The sequence below is a fragment of the Tenrec ecaudatus genome, chromosome 8 (assembly GCF_050624435.1).
Source record: "Tenrec ecaudatus isolate mTenEca1 chromosome 8, mTenEca1.hap1, whole genome shotgun sequence".
Taxonomy (NCBI): domain Eukaryota; kingdom Metazoa; phylum Chordata; class Mammalia; order Afrosoricida; family Tenrecidae; genus Tenrec; species Tenrec ecaudatus.
In genome coordinates, this window is record NC_134537.1 from 97,074,672 (window position 1) to 97,094,194 (window position 19,523).

General features: G+C 40.3%; 1 pseudogene; it reads right to left on the reverse strand.

Annotated features, from left to right (window-relative positions):
* Positions 1–1,584: 1,584 nt before the first annotated feature.
* LOC142455481 (queuosine 5'-phosphate N-glycosylase/hydrolase-like) lies at positions 1,585–19,005 on the reverse strand (annotated as a pseudogene).
* Positions 19,006–19,523: the final 518 nt, after the last annotated feature.

Sequence of the window (19,523 nt, forward strand, 5' to 3'; positions counted from 1 at the left end):
CATCTTCATTATTGTGGGATGTTGAAGTCTGTTGTGGCCACTGTGTGTTTTGAATGCTTTCCAGGATAGGGGGCTCATCTTCCAACATTATATCCAAGAGCATTCTCTTGCCTCCAAAGGATTACCACGAGCTCTATTTCAGAAGTAGGTCACCAGGCCTTTCTTCCTTGTCTAGAAGCTTTCCTGAAACGTGCCCACTTGTTGATATTTGAAATGTATGCTGGAATTGACAAGTTATGGTCGCATAACTTTCAGTGACACAGCAATATACAAGCCCCTAGGGTATGCCAAACTGATAGATGAGTGATGGTTACATACCTATATTCAGAAATAACTGCATCATATTTCAGAAGATGCTGAGATGCTAAGTGTCTAGACACAGTTACGGGTTGCCATCGACTTTAGGGATGCTCTTTGAAGTTCCTGAACTTCTCTTTTATTCTTCAGTAAGCCTTATGCCTTCTGAAAGAATCATTACATCCGTAGTGCATTCTTAAATTGCTGTAACTTAAAGAAGGTCATATGAAAAGAGAGAAGGGTTTTCTTACAGAAGTTATCTACTTTAAAGGTATTTGAAATTCCAGATGTTGATATTAAATTCTGGTTTTTAATTCATACAAGAACTGAAAGAGAGAATACGTTGGGCCTGAATTGAATTGGTGGTGGATCTTTTTCTGCGTCTGTCAACCTGGGGCACAGAGAATCTATTAGCCAATAGTGACAGGACCTGTGGTAGGGAGAGAGGGAAACAAACAAACAAACAGACAAACAAAATCCAAGGAGAAGGCCCTTCCTTTTTTTCTTTAAGACAGCTGGCCATGATCATGTCAAACCAACCGTGGCTGCTTTCAGAGATAGTGGGGAAGGCGCTTCCCTCCGGAAGGAGCCATGGAGGTTCTGCAAAGGGCTTAAGTGGAGAGCAAATGCCTTGAGAATGATTGGGGCAGGGAATGTATGGATGTGCTTTATACAATTGATGTATGTATATGTATGGATTGTGGTAAGAGCTGTTGGAGTCCCTAATAAAATGTAAAAGAAGAAAAGAGAAAAAAATGATTAGGCCAAAGACTGTACAGATGTGCTTTATACAATTGATGTATGTATATGTATGAACTGTGAAAAGAATTGTATCAGCCCCAATAAATTGTTTAAAAAAAAAAAAAAAAAAGAATGCCTGCCGACAAGGGACCAGCTGGGCCGAGGTGAATAACACAATGTGGGGGTGGGAGGGAGGAGAGAGGAGAGAGCGAGAGAGAAAGAGTTTCAAGAATGTTATTCTCCAGCGACCCCAGAAATTCCATGGTCATGTGTCCTTCCTAAGGCTAGAAACAGAAACCCCGAAGATGCAGAACATGATTTACTGCCTTCTCAGACAAACTGGCCCCACAGGTCTCTCGGCACCACGTTAGCTGGGCACTCCTTCGACTCTGCTTCCATTTGGTTCACACCAGGTGTCAGTTTTTTCCTAGTTCAGTTTTTTTTTAGATAATCTTTATTTAAATCTAATGTACATATTCTGAGAAAAATTTTCAGCAACCATATCCAAAATTGAAAGTCATCATATACAAAACTCACAATAATTACCAGTAAAAAAAACCTTAAAATACACTGTCAAGGTTGGTTTTATAAGAACATTGGTGTTTGTAATATTCACAACCCTACCCTCTCTCTCTCTCTTTAAATACCAATTGAATGGCTAAAGTATTCTCATGATGTTTTCATCAGATTTTATAAGGCTTGGTTAATTTTAAGAAATCTGAGATCTCAAAAGTGAAAGCATAATTCCTTTATAATTTTATCACTCTGCACTCATATAAAGAGGAAATACAGTCAGAACAACATAAGCAAAGGATAAAGTTCAGAACACACTGTGGCATGTCACCAAAAAAAATAATTAAGTGGGGCTGGATCATCCATCGACTTGTACCTGTAATCTGTATTATCTTCTAATATCAAAGCAAAGCCGTATTAATTATTTTATGGCAGAGAAATGGAAGAGGAGATCTCTTTGATCAATTCATACTTTAGGTCAATAGTATTTGCAACGTGTGCGATGAAATGGAATTCCTTTCATGTCAGCCCTGTGATCACGAGCATAGTCCCATAAGTAATAATCCAGAAGGACAGAATTGATCTCTCCGCTAGTTTTTGCACCTTTTTTTTTCAATAAGCACCAGAAAATAATCCCTGATCAGTTCAACACACCAAATTGAGCATCCTCGAATTTCAACTTCTTGCTTATCCCCGTATGAGAGCATTTCTCCTTTAAGAAGCTTCTTCAGTAGTTCATCGGAGTATCTCAGGGCCCCAAGGTGAGCAAGCACCTGAGGTACTCTATAGTCAGCAAACATGGTGATACTGGAGATGTCCTTAAAGCAGCCATCTCCTTTTCCTTCGAACACACCCCAGGTATCTGCCACAAGGATCTGAGCCCGTTTATAAAAAGAGATCTGTTTTCCCTTCGTCGAGGGCTCGGTTGACTGTGGCGCACAGCAACCAGAATCCGCTGTACGTTGTCCCTTTGTAGCCCACCCGACACTTGTGCTCGTCGCTCTCCTAGTTCAGTTTTGTCACCAAAAGTTTCTTTTCATAGGCTTTCCCCATTTTGTCCTGGATTCAAGAAGAACCCTAGTGTGTGACCCTCCAGCCGGCCCTTGGGGGGGCCTTTCAGTTGGCAGAAGGGGGATCCCCAAACAAAAACCAACTGACTGCCATGGAGACAAGGCTGACCCATAGGGAACTTACAAGGCAGGGTAGGACTGCTCCTTGTGAGTTTCTGAGACGGTAAATCTTTATGGGAGTAGAAAGCCCCATCTTTCTCCCAAGGCCCATGTGAAATCAATTCTTGTCTAAGTGTTCTTTGATATTTTGTCATTTACAATATTTATATACTATTTACTATATATATCAATCTGTCTTCCATATAGGCATGCCTTGTCTTATTGTGTTTCACTTTATTGATCTTTGCAGACATTACGGTTTCACACATTGGAGGCTCCTTGTGTGGAGCTAGTCTATTAGGGCCCTTTCCCCATCGCTTCTGCTCACTTCGTGTCATAGTTTGGTAATTCTCTAAATATTCCAAACTTCTGCATAATGCTATTGCACACTTAATAGACTATGTTTTTCTGGGCAGGTGCCGTCAAGTTCGCTCCAGCTCACAGCAGCCCTGTGGACAACAGAGTGCAAGACTGCCTGGTCCTGCCCCATCCTCATCAAATCTGTCCTGCGTGTGAGGCCACTGTGCCGATCCAGATCTCTGAGTTTCTTTCTCTCTTTTTTGATGATCCCCCCACTGTACCAAACACCACTTATCAGGAGCTAGTCCCTTCTGAGGACATGCGCAAAACATGTGAGATAAAGTCTCACCACTCTCTTCTAAGGAATATTGTGGTTGTGCTGCTTCCAAGATAGACTTGCTTGCTTTTCTGGCAGTCGTTTGTGTATTCCACATTGTTCCTCCACCCCATAATTCAAATGTAGCCATTCTTCCGTGGGATTGTCTTACTCATTGCCTATCTTTCACATGCACGCGAGGAAATTGAAACTACTATACGTGGCTTCAAAGTGACTTCTTTACTCTCTAATACGTTAAGGAAGTCTTGTGTAGAGATTGGCATGTGATTTCTTGACCTTTGCCTCCATGAGCACCGATGGTGGTTTTAATAAAATGAAAATGTGGGCTTCATTTTTTTCTCCGTGTAGCATGATGTGGTTTTATTGGACCCATTCTGAGAGTTTTCTTTCTCTCTACATTGAGGTGAAAGTGTATTGTCTGATTTTCATCAGCAAATGTTTCATGGCTTCTTGTCTATCAGCAAGCAAGGTTGTGTCAACTGCATACAAACAGCTGTTGATAAGCCTTCCTTCAACCCTGTGTTCTTCATGTAGGACAGCTTCTATAATGTAGTGCGAACATAACTTTTATATGAACTGGGAAACAAAGACAATTGTGCAGCCTGTTTTTGTATGGTAGCCTAGAATCAAACCTGCAGTATAGTTGGGTTTACGTTTGCATTTATGCACCTCTGTCTTTTACTTCTATTTTATGCAGAATTTTCAAATCATGCCCAACTATTGAATTTTTCCATCTGCTTTTCCAGAATCTCTTATAGCAGATGCTATCCGTACCTTTTCACATCTCAGTGATTACCTCTACATGCCAAAGACGATTAACTCTGAACAACTGTGACTGTTTGAGAACTTTGTTTCCTGGCCATGAGAACAGGAAGGTGATGCATTAGAGAATTAACATTTTCAACCAATGGCAGATGGGGAAGCAGTTCTCAACCAACGGCAGATGGGGAGTTGGTGGGTAACATCTTAGTTGATTTGCCTCTTGGTAGAAAGAACTCTAAAACATGCTTGCTGGTGTCTCCCAGAGCTCCACAGAGAGACTGAGCCCCAGCGCGCACACTGGTAATTTGTTGACCGTGCGTACTTTCATTGTATTTCTTTCCTACACCTCTCATTTTTTATCCCGGTCTTTCCTTGGCTTGTGTTCTTACCAAATGACTTGAATTAGAATTCGTATCTTAGGGAACGGATCAGGAGCAACCTAGGATAAGACAACTGCAATAGCCACGATTTTCTCCATTAATTGATTGAGGTAATGCAAGTCAGAATGCCAGGTGTCTGTTTTTATAAATAAAGTTTTATTGAATCATAACCCTGAACATAATTTACTAATGCATATGGATACTGTGTTAGGCAGGGTTCTCTAGAGAAACAAAACCAGAATCCTAATAATTTTATATATATATACACACAGATAGATATATGACATAAGAAATAAAGTTAATTAAATTATAAAGCAGTACAAATGGCTCAGTGTAACTCACTCCCGTGAGACAGTTGTGAGACGCTGGCAGTCCTTCAAGTCTCGAGGGTCACTGGGTAGTCCTCTGTAGAGCAATTCAGGCTATCCCGGCACAGGCAGCAAACAGCGAGGCAGGTCACCAACAGTGAGCCAGATGACAGGGTCCCACAGCCATCTAAATTTACAGCTCAAGGGATGCAAATTCCAATCTTGTGGAGAAGCAGATCTTGAAGGAACCTCAAATTACAGTGAGAAGGTCCACAGAATAGGTGTCCCACAGGTGGTGTAGCTTGCAAATTGAGGCACAGAACAAGCAAGGCGCCTACACACTGGTCTGATGATCAAAGAGCAAGAGACATAAAAGGGAAGGCTTGCCGAGCAATTTATCTCCTCACCCTTCAATTAATCCCTCATGTGTTTATCGGCCAGGTTGACACAATAAACTAACTACCTCAGATACTTTCACATTACAGTGACAGTTGAGTAGTTGCAACCAAGACTGTCTAACTCAAAATCTAAACTATTTGTCTGGCTTTTTAAAAGAAAGCTGTACAATACAATTGTAATGGGCTATTTTGATAGTTACCTTGTTACTTATTGCATGTTACATAAAAGCAAGACTCACTGTCATTGAGTCAGTTTGACTTGTAAGGACTCTATACTTCACGCTCACTGCCATCGAGTTGCTTCTGACTCACGGCCGTCCTACAGGACAAGGTCGAAGTGCGCTGTGGGTTTCTGCGACTGTGGCTCTTACAGGAGTAAGCCCCTCGTGCTTGCTGCAGAGCGGCTGGTGGTTTCAAACAGATGCTCCCATGAGGAACAGCCCCGGGCACAGCACTGCACTCACACGACTCCAGGGACTCTAGGGGACAGAGTCAACCTGCCCCTTTGGGCTCAAGGCTATAGACTTTTATGGGAGCAGAAACCCGTCTCTTTGATGGAGTGCCTGATGGGGTTCTACTTCTGACCATGCCCCTAGCAGCTCCTGTGCCACCAGCGCTCCTGTATGCCACACGTGTTCCTGAAATAAACTCGATTCGATCAAAGTAGACTCTTCTTTGGAAAATTCCTTTGCGTTTCAGAATTCGTTAGAAAATTCCTTTAAATTGCGTGTGCTTATCCATCCATCCGCAACCAACCTACTGCTGCTGAGTTAATGCGGACCACAGTGACCCTATTGCTTTAAGACTATGCCAGCTGAATGTAGGGGTTGCCAACATTCTGGCAACATTGAAAGTTTTCTGAACGTGCAACAACCCCAAATTCATTCAAAATCAAATGTGTAATGAATCCCGGTAATCCTGGCAGCGCTTACCTCTGGTGCCTCATCCACTGCAGGCTTGATTCTGAATGTGCCACAGATGTAGTTTGCAGTGTGCATGCCTTCATAGCATGCCATGCCACCGAGCGCCGCCAGAAATGCCTCGACTCAGACTAGACCATTGCATGTTATGAATTGCCGGGTTTCCACCACACACACAAAGTTTCCTGCTCTTACAGAAACGTAACAGTTCAATGATGTAAAACAAAGACAAGATTTGCCTGCCATCATTCCTCAGCATGTCAATATCAAATTAGTATCTCTTTGGATTGGATTGTGTTAGAATGTTTGATTTTTAAAGTTGCTGTTATCTCATTCTTTTATAGACCCGAGCCTTTAATTGCAGTAAGCAAAGACAAAGCTCTGTAATAGTTTCTCCCCACCATCACTGCTGTATGTGCATGTAAGTGTAAACATCAACTTTCAAAAGTAAACACAAACACATGTAATCGCACAAACTAAATGTAGAATATTTGGGGGAATTACTAATGATATTTATTTATATTTTAGAACAAAATATTTTTAGGTTGTGGATAATTGGCTACATTTAGACAGAAGAAGTAAAAATACTGATAACAATGTAGCAGAGTTTTTGCCACCAGGTTGTAATATACTTAAATTGACAAGAAATATATGTCAAATAAATTTCTTCAGGATTGACTTACTTGTAATAATGATGATAACATGGAAAAATCTTTTGCTGAAGATTTGGCTGTCGACATCATGAACCAAGCAAACTGAACCGATCGTCTGAATACCAAGTGTGCAGTGCACGGCAATTAACGCAAGGAATATCTGGAATGGCTTTAAAAAATCTTACACTAAAGAAAAACAAGGATTGGAGGAATCTGTTACTGGTAAATGAAAAGTATTTACTTGTATCTTCTGAAAGTTCATATTTAACCTCAAACCTTCCAAAGCCTTATATTATAGGAATGATCATGTGTTTCCTACTGCTATTAAAAATAATTCAAAAAGTAGTTCATGAGGAAAGTATGAGGATGAAATTTATAAAATTCTTTTATTGAATATTTATGTTTCTAAAAGAATTTCTGAACTTAGTAATGACCATTTCCAGAAATTACCATGCTTAATGGCAGAGCAAAGTTTGTGATTCAGTTAGATTGGAAAAACTGGTATTTCTAACCTGGCACAGTTGTTACTTTATGTGAAATATGCGTATGAAGGAAGTAAACATGAAGTATTGCTTCATTGCCCTTTGGAAGGGCACACAAGAAGGGAAGACATGTATCTTTAATTTAACAGTCAACAAACATGTTATTTACATATTCTTTTGAGATAATAGGATATTTTCAAAGGTTTCCCACACACTATTTCCAAAGGAAGTATGAACATATTTTCAAGAACTGATGTTGTAGCTCAAATGTTTTACTCACCACAATGAAATGAAATTTAAAAGATATTTTAAGATCACACCTATATGATTCACTTGGACGATATGTTTCCTAAACTCAATAAATTTTTCATAACTGAAGTTTTACGATGGGAAAACTGCATTGGAGACTGTGCGGCAGGTGTTGGGGCCATGATGGGTGAGAATGCTGGATTTGTAGCAAAAGTTAAAGCTGGTAGTAATGAGTCACTTTTACTCACTCATGATCCATTGGAAGGCACTCACCAAAAAATTATCACCAGAGAAAGTGTTGTGCTTTGTGATACCATCAAAATCATTAACTCCCTTAAAAGCCATGCCCTTAAAAGTTGTTTGTTTTTCAAACTTTTGCAAAGATATGGAGTGCAATTACAAATTACTACATGCAGAGGTAGACTGGCTCTCTAGAGGACAAAATTTAAACAGAAGGTTGAAATTGAAATATGAGTTTGTTATCTTTTTTGAGCAGTAATTTTATTTTGTTTTTTTTTCCATAGTGAGTTATGGATTTCAAAACTGTGTTATTATGTGGATAATTTTTAAAAACCCTCAATGATTAAAGAATGTAATTTTAAAGAAAAAAGTGTAACATATTTGTGTTAAAAGATTAAATATAAAGTTTTACTAAAAATGTTAACATGGAAGAATAGGGTGGGAAAATGGTACTTTAGAAATGTTTACAGCTACAGGTTATTTTATCATTGAAAACATCCTTCTCAAAGATTTAATGGCAAGAGGTATAAATTATCATCTGAAGAGCCTGGAGATACAATTTCAGAAATATTTCCCTTCAAATTTTGGCTCTAAAACACTAAATTGGATTCAAAAATCACATTCAACTGAAATAAAAACTGTCGGTCACCTGCAATCAAAAGTTTAAGAAGAATTTACCAAGTTATCAATCAACACAGGTTTAAACTCAAGCTTCCTAAAATATTGTTAAATGAATTTTGGCTTGAGATTAAGACCAAATTTCTAACAATTTCTGAAATGGTCCTAAACATACTTATGCCAGTTTTTTTCTTCTATTCATGCAAAGTGGTGTTCTTAGCATTCATGATTATAAAATAAAAATGTCGATCAACTCTGAAAAACGTTGAAGATGCTTGATGCTCTGCCAAAATTGGGCTCTTTACATAAGAATAAATGATCCCATTACTATGCAAATTTTAGTCTTTAATAAATGGCAAAATTATATGTATACCAAATTGTTTTAAAATAAATTTCTCTATGATTTATTATCTGTAAATGTTTGATTTGTATACCTATTTTACATACCTACATACCCTGGCCTGTACAAACATTTCCTGAATAAAAGGGAAAAAATCTCAAGTGAAGAAGGTTTAAGAAGCCCTGAAATACAGGAGTAGGTGTAAGTAAAGCAGTTCTTATGGCTCTGAGTTAAGTCTGGGTGCTTACCACAGGTCAGAAGTTCAAAGCTACCAGCTGCTCCATAGGAAACAAATGAGGCTGTCTACGCTCATAAAGATTTGTAGTCTCAGGAATCCCAAGTAAGATCACTATGTGTTAGAAACAACTCAACAGTAATAGCTAGTGGTGATGTAAGTAAGAAAGAAACTCTAATGGTACAATGGATTAAGTGCTGGCTACCAATTGAAAGGTTGGTCAATGGTTCAAACCCACCAGCTGATGGGAGAAAGATGAACCATCTTACTTTTGAAAACATACATAGTCTCAGGAACTCTTTGGAATAGTTCAATTCTATCCTCTAGGGGAACCATGAGTCAGAATCAACCCGATGACAATGTTTTTCGTGCATATAAATAAGAAATCTGAAACTTAAGCTTTATTTGTGTCATAGTAAATCAACCTATGACTAACTACTCTTACAGTTATTTGGCTATTCATATCTAACTTGTTATGTGTCTCATAACTAGTGGTAAAAAGTCAGTGGGGACACTTACATAGACCCCTGAGTACTTCCAAAGAAGAATCCTACACTCAACCTCAAGATAGCATTCATTTATTAGGAAAGTGATGTTTCTTTGTAGAGACGACTTCATAGAAAATATCACCTATATACCCAACCTAAGAAAATATTTTTAAAACATCCAAATAAAAAATAAAGAAGCAGAAAGGAAATTTCAAGGTGGGAGAACATGAGAAAAAATGTTCAACCATGAAAAGAAAAGAAATACGAATTTATAAGGATAAATTGTCTGGATCTGAGTACCATAAATTCAAAATAAAAACTTAAAAAATATATCACTAAATTATCCCACCGCAAAACAGAGACTGGTGCCAAAGGGGAGAGGAGGTAAGAAAAATCATTCCAAATGCCTCAAAAGGGGTAGAGGGAAGATGGCCTCTATCGTTTGTATTTATCAGTCAGACGATAAGACCACATTTCATTATGGTTTAAGAGTACCAATTTTATTATTGGCATTATACTAATATTGTTCTTCCTTTGTTACCTTGACTGTTAGTACAGTTGAGTAGTCTTAATTTAAAAGAAAATGTCATGAGAGTTTAATTATTGAGTGTGATGCTTGCTGTATGGTTTTGAGAATTTTTCATTAGGTTAGGGATACATGCTCTTAACTTTTTTAGGTTTGTGAAGGTATTTGAATTTTGTTGAAATCTTTTCCTGCATCTGCTAAAATGTTCACATGGCTTCTATCATTTAAACATTTGATGTGGTAGAGTATATTGTTTGATTTTAAATTTTGGGTCAACTTATTATTTCCAGAATTAACCCAAATTGATTATGAAATATTAACTTTCAAAAGACTTACTGCTAAGATGAATGGACTATACTCACAAATAAAAGATGGTTTAAAAAATTGATGGAAAAATGAAATGATAATGGAATTTTCCCCAGAATATTTTGAAGTTTTTTTTTATGTAGGTTTGCCCAAAGCAATTTCTGCTGATAGATTTGTATGTGCTGCAGCTAGATCCATGAATATAATGGGACATACAGGGCCCGAATCATGAGCATTTCTTAGCCACAACCAAACCCCTTGAGGGAGTGAGTCACCAGGCCTAAGTGCTCAGAACCATAGGTTTAGCAGATACCAAGTTCAACTGCATAGTGTAGTCCACAAAGACCACGCTCTACAGTCTACATTGGTGAGTGGCAATGGAGGTCTTAAAATGTTTAAGTGGCCATCCAGAGCAAAGAAGAACGAAGAAACTCAAAGATGCCAGGAAACAATAAATCCAAAAGACTAATGGGCCGTATTAATCTTCACCCTGAGAGAACTACATGATGCCCAGCTATCACTGCCAACCACTTTGAAAGGGCTCACAATAGGAGGTCCTGCATAAATATGGAACAAAACTCAAAATCAAAAAAGACTAGATCTAGTAGCGACTGGTGGGAGTCCTGAGCATATGGTCCTTAGTCACCCTTTTGTCTGAAACTGAGCTCACCCCCGCAGCTCAACTTTTAGTTAAACAATGAAAAGGCCTATAAAGTGAACAATAACACCAGAGTGGTTCAAATTCCTTTAGAACAATCAACCATGCAAGATCAAAAGGCAGAATCTGCCTTGGGATAAGCCTTAGAAGGCAGAAAGGGATAAGAAAGGAAGTCAAATGCTAACCACTGGGAAGAAGTGAGGAGAGTACTGTTACACTGAGGGGGATTTCAATCAATGTCATGAATCAAAATGTTTATGAATTGTTGAATGAAAAACCAATTTGTTTTGTAAATTGTTACCCAAACCACAACAAAAAGTTAAAAAACCAAAAAAAAGAAAAAAAGAAAGGAAAAATACTCCATTGCTATATTTGGTAAGATATTTTGCTTAGGAATATTTTCCCTCAAAGTTTATAAGTGAGTATAGCCTTTTTTTAAAAGAGAAAATTTCAGGCTTTGGTATCAAGATTATAAATATAAAATAAGTTGAATAAAGGTTCTAACTTTTCCAATTCTATGGAACAGTTTATGTATATTTTGTAGCATTCACCTGAAGTTCATTTAGGCATGGCATGAGGTATCATCAAGAGCAGGTAACAGGCATCAGAAGATTCACAACAAACAGTAAACAAACAAACAAAAGTGCATTGGTGAGAATGGAGGGGGGTTGGAGCAGAGATCCAAAGCCTATCTATGGAAAATGGAACTTCCCCCCACAGAGGGGTCGCAGGGAGGGAATGAGTCAATCAGGGTGCACTAATGGGTCACGCAAAATATCTCTGATCTCTTGAGATCTCCTCACCCTACCCTACCCCTGTCATGACCCCAGTGCTACTTCCCAATCTACACTAGAAGGGAGCATGAGAGAAAACTCACAACACATGGAGCCCAGGAACGGGAATGGGAATAGAGATACTGAAAGGATAGGAAAAAGGAAGGGAGAGGGGGAAAGGGGAAGCCCCAATCACAATGAAAGGCACATAACCACACACCCTCATCCAGGGAGAAGAACAACAGAAACCAGAGAGGAAGGGAGACAGCAGTTGGTGTGAGATTTGAAAATAATTAACAATAATATATAAAATAATATATATAAAATAATTATAATCTATCAAGGGGTCACGAGGGTTGGGAGGGGGTAGGGAAAAAAAGATGAGCTGATCTCAAAGGCTCAATGGAAAGTAAATGTCTAGAAAAGAACGATGGGATATATGCACTAATATGTCAGATACAATTGATGTATGGTTAGTAACAAGAGTTGTAAGAGCCCCCAATAAAATGATTTAAGCATGGTGTTTTATTGAGAAAGATTTTTATTTGTAAGTTGAAAAATATTTTTTAAAAGAACTTATCTAGATTTCTAATTTATTTTGAATCAGTTTTTATAAATTATCTATCTCTAGTATTATGCGTATTTATCTGATCACTTATTCAACTTTTCATCCTTTCTTATTTTAAACTGTATTTCATTTGTATAACATAACCAAGTGATACTACTACTTAGGATTATTTTGTATTTTGTTTGTTTTTATTGTTTCTTTTGAAGTTCATCAGACTTCACAAAAGCCCATCAATTTTACCTACACAACTATTAACTTTTGACTTTTTATTCAGTCTCTATTTTACCTTTGCTCTAATTAATTTCTCTCCTTCAATTTTCCTCTAATATATTTGTGCTAATTTTCTTCTTATATTTTTAAAGCTTTTTGATGTTAGATACTAAACTTATTAATACCCATCTTTGTTCTTAAATAAACAATGCTATCAATTTCCCTTTGGTGCTGCGTTGGCTGTTCCTCTAAATCTTGTTAAGTAATGGTTTATTATTATTTAGTTCTAAGTAGATCTAAATAGCCATTATAATCTCTTCTTAGGATCACTTATAACTTAGATGCATTATAAAATTTGGACATCTACACATAGGATAATTCAAAATTATTATGTTATTTCTAGCTCAGTTAATACTAATTCTCTGAAATTTGTTAGCCCTACTTTGTATTTTTGTGTGTATGTGCTTATGATCCTGGAAATATTTTCCCCAATTTTTAGGCACAGAAATCTGTATGTATGTAGATAAAAATATGTATATGCTGAATATGCATAAATGTGGATATAGATAAAGCGCATTTATGTGCTTTTAAGTATTCTATATCCCTACTGATTTTTATTTTCTGCTAGAGCTATTAATTTTACATTAATTTGTTAATTATATAACTATAATAAGGATGTTGTCAATTCTTGGTTGGAAAGTTTTGCAGTTTTTATACAAATACTATTTTGTTGTGTTTTTAGTGAAGGTTCACACAGCAGTTTAGGTTCTTTATAAAATCATTTTATTAGGGGCTCATACAACTCTTTTCACAATCCGTACATACATCATTTGTGTCCAGCACATTCGTACATTTGTTGCCATCATCATTCTCAAAACACCTGCTTTCTACTTGAGCCCTTGGTATCAGCTCCTAGTTTTCCCCCCTTTCCCCTCCCCCTGAATCCTTGATAATTTATAAATTATTATTTTATTATATCGTACACCATTCGACGTCTCCCTCACCTACTTCTCCGCTGTCTGTCCCCCAGGGAGGAGGTTATATGCAGACCTTGTAATCTGTTCTCCCTTTCTCCTTCACCTTCCCTCCACCCTCCCGATATCGCCACTCTCACCACTGATCCTGAGGGGTTCATCTGTCCTGGATTCTGTGTATTTCCAGCTCTTTTCTGTGCCAATGTACATCCTCCAGTCTAGCCGGATATGTAAGGTAGAATTGGGATCATGATAGTGGGGGTGGCAGGAGAAGGAAGCATTTAAGAGCTAGAGGAAAATTGTATATTTCATCATTGCTACACTGCTCTCTGACTGGCTCGTCACCTCCCCACAGCCCTTCTGCAAGGGGATGTCCAATTTACCCCAGATTGGCCCTGGGTCCCCACTCTGCCCTGCCTCTCATTCACAATGCTATGGTTGGGGTTTTTTTTGGGGGGGTCTTTGATGCCTGATACCTGATCCTTCGATGCCGTGTTATCTCACAGGCTGGTGTGCTTCTTCCATGTAGGCTTTGTTGTTTCTCAGTTAGATGGCCCCTTGTTTATCTTCCAGCCTATGGGACCCATATTCTATATATTTTGACAGCTGGGCACCATCAGCTTTCTTCACCGCATTTGCCTATGCACCTGCTTTGTCTTCAGCATTCGTGTCGGGATATGCTGGTGTGCTTCTTCTGTGTGGGCTTTGTTGTTTCTTAGCTAGATGGACGCCTGATTGTCTTCAAGCCTTTAAGACCCCAGATGCTATATCATTTGATAGTCGGGCACCATCAGCTTTCTTCACCACTTTTGCTTATGCACCCACTTTGTCCTCATCGATCGAGTCTGGATAGGCTGGTGTGCATCTTCCATGTGGGTTTTGTTGTCTCTCAGCCAGATGTCTGCTTGTTTATCTTCAGGTCTTTAAGACTTCAGGTGCTATATCTTTTGGTAGCTGGGCACCATCAGCTTTCTTCACCACATTTGCTTGTGCACCCATTGTCATCAGCTATCATGCCAGGCAGGTGAGCATCTCAAACTGCCGAATTATTAGAACAAAGTGTTCTTGTGTTGAGGGAGTACTTGAGCATGGGCCCACTGTCCATCTGTTTTCTTATTATTCAACCTATAAATATATGTACATAGATCTATTTCCCCTTCATCATATATAAATATATTTACATCTTTATATGTCTGTATTTAAATCTCTATGACTACCCTTTGCCTCCTAGTTTTTTCCTCTATTTCTTTGTAGTTTCCTCTTATCCCACTATCATGTTCTGCCTTCATTTGGGTTTTACGAATTCCTCTCAGTTACATTGCCCTTGATCCAGCCCTACCAGACCTCCCACACCCTCCTTGACACTGATTTTGGATCACTTGTTATTCCCTTGTCCCAGGGCTTGTTAACACCCTCTTCCTTTCCCCCGCTTCCACTATGCCCATGTTCCCCTGGAACAGTCATCCCGTTGTTCCCTCTTCTGGCTTGTTTATTCTGCCTCTCCCTTCCAGGTAGATATGCTATGTACTATCACATGACTGAGTACCACGAAGCAACAACAGAAAGTAAAACAATAGCTACAAAACAACAACAACAACACACACACACACGCAAACACACATAAACGTAGGAATAGTTCAGGGTCTGTTTGTTTTCCTTCATGGGTGCTTTTCAGTCAAGTCTGATGGCAGGCCATGCCTTGGCACCGCCTCTATCCCTTGGAATTTCATTGCTCTGCTTCTCCCGCTGCTCTGCTGCATGCCCCAGAGGCTGGCTTCAGCGTGGTGAGCTCATGGTGGGCATAATTCCTGCCGTGTGTCTCTAATGTTGCCCCCAATGGTGCTATGGGTCAATGAAGAGTGCTGTGTCCCATGGTGGGGTGGGCCTGTGGTCATCTCTGTGCATTGCTTTTCTGAGCAGGAACATTGTCCTCAGCGCTTGGTGAGCCAGGATGTGCTTCACTCTCTTGTGTTTCCCTATCCTCCATCGTTGATTGTATCTCCACAGGGAAAGAGGGACCAGACTTCACCGTGGAGCTCCAAGACATGAATGCAACACACTGACATGAAGCAGGGAACTGATAGAGAGGCCTGAGGGGCCGGCCCCATTACCAACTAAGTGTACAGCACCACCCTCCCTCAAGAAGAATTCACTTCAGAGGACAGCACTGACGCTACAGCTCAAGAAGAGGGGAAGGGAGCTGGTCTGGTCAGAGCACACAGTTTAGGTTTTTAATGAATAATTTCTATACAAGTTGTTCAGTGACATCGGTTACTTTCTTCACAATTTTTACTCATCTAGAGCAAAGGAAGTGACATAACCAAAGACTCGGAGAAGAAACTGGTCTATGAGATAATTGCTCTTCATAAAACATGGCCTTATCTGCCGAGACCAGAGGAACCGAGTGCCCCACTACCACTACCGACGAGTCTAATCAGGGCTGCAATACAGGGACATTGATATAATGAGAGGAAAATTTGATACAGAACCCCAAATTCCTAAACAAAAACAAATTTCAAGAACTACTGAGCTAGCTAAGGTAGCACTCCCTGTGTGTTAGGCCAGGTTCTCTAGAGAAGCAAAATGAGTGAAATCTATTTATATGGATCCATGCATCTCTATACAGCAAATGACTCATATCATTGTACAAGTGGGTAAGTCCAGTGCAAGCCCACAAATCAAATACTAAGCTGGAGGCTTCTCTCGACTCATGTAGCTACGATGGCGGAGGTACCAGGAAGTAGGAAGAAGAAGTAGGGAGATCATGGACGAATAGATACAGAGATAGATGAATCTAAGGTCAGCCTATCAGGCCAGACTTGGGGCTACAGAGTACAATGAATCAAAGGTTAGCAGTCAGATGCTAGACTGATGATGACTCCCAGGGTCAACGGGTCATGTGGCAGGTCATTTGCTCAAATACAAAGAACTGTAGGCTGATGAGCTAGATACAGAATGCAGAGCCAGCACGAAGTAAACTAGCTTCCCTACAATGTTCCACATAGCTAGGAATTAGCTCACACCTTAAAGGAAATTGGTTTCAATTGCATCAGGGCTATGATCTGGGTAAGAGAGTTGCAATCATCCTAATCTTATTTCAACTGATTGGTTGTTCATAGCAGATTCCACATGGAGTTGATTGCATTGTATATGAGATTATGTGCAATTACTAGGCCAAACTATTGAGAATCCTGACCCAGCCAAGTTGACATAAAACCTTACCATCACACTCTAACACATTTGCATTGATATATTTTTCATATCTCAGTTGAAACTACAGGAGCCCTGGTGTTATAGTGGTTAAGTGTTGGGCTGCTAACTACAAGGTCAATAGTTTGAAACCACCAACTGCTCCATGGAAGAAAGATGGGGTTTTCTACTCTTGAAAGAGTCATAGTCTCAGAAACTCACAGGAGCAGCTGTGTCCTGTTCTATAGCATCACTGTAAGTTGACATAGAATCAACTGCAGTGTGTTTTTTATCATTGGATGCTAACCCCTGAGGCTACCTGGTAGCTAAATAATAAATTGATTACAAAATAATATTGCCTATGAATACCCTGTGCTCCTTAAAATAAAATCACCAATATGCGATCAAAGGCCCAACAATTACTTTAAAACAAGATGAAAATATAGGGGACAGAGAAACTGAGTGAGTGGAAACAGCAGAATGGAAATAATGAGAATGTTCACAAATTGGAAGAATGTAACCAATGTCACTGAGCAAGTTGATTAGAAATTGTTGAATGAGAACCTAAACTGCTGTGTGACCCTTCCCTGAAAACACAGTAAAATAATATTTTTAAATAGCAATTTTAGCCCGTCCAATTTTGTTTTCACTAAGATATATTCTTCCATTTTCTTCGTTTTTTTAAGTGCTGTTGAAATAAATTAAGATCTAGTGTTTATTTATTTGTAGGTAATTCCCATTTCCCTCCCAGTGTATTGCAGTTTTGTGATCTCTCATTCTTCTATTATTGTTTGATTAGACATATGCTAAAATTCCCAAAACAAATCTATTTCTGTTGAGTAGTTTCTGACTCATAGTAACCCTTTGGACAGTGTAGAATTGTTACACAGGGTTTCCAAGATTAAGCTTTTATTTTTTTTTAGGGGTCACTGATGTTTCTTTATTTTGCAAACAAAACCACTGGGGATGCTGCCTGTTGACACCTCCGGTTCACACTGGCACTCTTGGTGGGAAGCTCTTGGGAGGACAGGAGGTGGGACACTCACAGGCTCACAAAGCTGGGGTTTCCAGATGGTCAGGTTAGGCAGCCACGGTGGCTCTAACGAAGCGAGGGACAGCGACAGATCAGGGACGACCCTGCAGGGCTCTCCTTGGAGACTGGGGGCCCACCTGCCCAGCTAATTTGGCGAAGGGGTTTATGAACTTTTGGCCAGCAAATTTACTCTTGCTGCCCAGCTCCTCTTCAAGGCTGAGGATCTGGTTGTACTTGGCCTGGCGCTCGGATCTACACTGCGCCCCGTCTTGATCGGTCCAGTGCAGAGTCCCCACCAGGTCAGCAATGCGAGAATCCTTGGTCTCCCCAGAAAGAGGAGACACCAGGACGCTGCACCCATTGCACTGGGCCAGCTGCTCGGGTTTACTTTGAGCAGGACGCAGTTGCACGACTTCCCGCTCACGGGTTTGGCTATTTGCTTTCGGTTGATCGCTGGGAACTCAATCCCTACCACCTGGACCCCTGAACAGTCAGTGAACTTCATCCAAGTGTCCCAGTCATCCTGGCAGAAGGGGCCTTTGAAAGACACTGCCGGATAGTGTTTGATGAAGGACGTGTACAGGTCTGCCAGCAGGCGTACCTGCCCCTGCGGGAGTCATCAGGAGACTTGAAGTGTACGATTGTACTTCCCAGACCCGAAGAACTCCCAGGTAGCTACGTCCCCGCCAGTCACACCTTGTCAGTGGGACCGGCTTTCCCGAAAGCATTCCTAAGCGGCTCCAGGGCTTCTTGGATTCGCCACGATGTTGGGGACAAGCCCGCCTTCACCCCACTTTTCTTTATGACATTCTTAAGGTGCGGTACACATATCTCGGCCCAGATGAGCTTGGTTTCTTGAGTTGGCACCTCAGACGGGGAGGATCATGAATTTGTTGCCACTGTGATCGCATGGAAAGCGGGAACTGGCAGAATGACTTTAGAATTGACCAGGTACGGGGTGGGGGGTGGGGTGGGAGTGGGAGTCCCTTCTCCACAGCTCCAGCCTTGGACCAGCAAAGGGACACGCCCAGAACGGCATTTGCACCAAATTTCGATTTATTCTTATCTCTATCTCGATCGTCATCTTATCCATCTTTTCCGGTTCCACACGTTTGGTTTTTGGCACAATTGCTTGATTGAAGTGCCCAATAGTCTTTGAGACCCCTTTCCCGACACTGGGTCTGATCACTGTCCTGGAGTTCCAGGGCCTGTGAGATACCAGTGGAGGCATCACTGGGCCCAGCAGTTCTCAAGAGCCTTTGCCGGTGTAAAGATGGACCTCAGTGGGATTTCCACGGAGTCGACCATCACTCTGACGCGAATCTTGAGGATAGACATGACGGATTTTTGGTTGGTTCTCATCGCCCAGGAAGGAAGTGGAGGATGCCACAGTCACCAAGGTGAGTGTTAGGTCAGCGCAGACTGCCAAAACGTTCTCACCACCAATAGTGAGCAGCCCAGTGCTTAAACACTGCACAACGAGGGCTCCTAAGACATGGGCTAGTTTTATTTTCATCCATGATCTCAGTCATTTCATCGGTCAAGGAGCCTCAGCAGCCTTGTCTAGGGTCGCTGTGAGTTGGGAACTGACTCAATGTCAGTGGAGGGCTCCGTTTTGAAGTTTAGTTTGATCTTCCAGTTCACTAATGTTCTCAGCTTTGTCTAATATGTATTTTAAATGTAACCTTTGTTCCTAATGATGAGGAATGTTGAGACACAAACATGCACGCCTACCACAATCAAAAGGAATAAAAAAGAGCCAAGAAATGCCTGAGATTTTGTATAATGAGCAGTGAGCTTGACCTTTGCTCTGGAGAGAGGTATGATCTCTACCTTCCACGGTTGTTCACTAGACA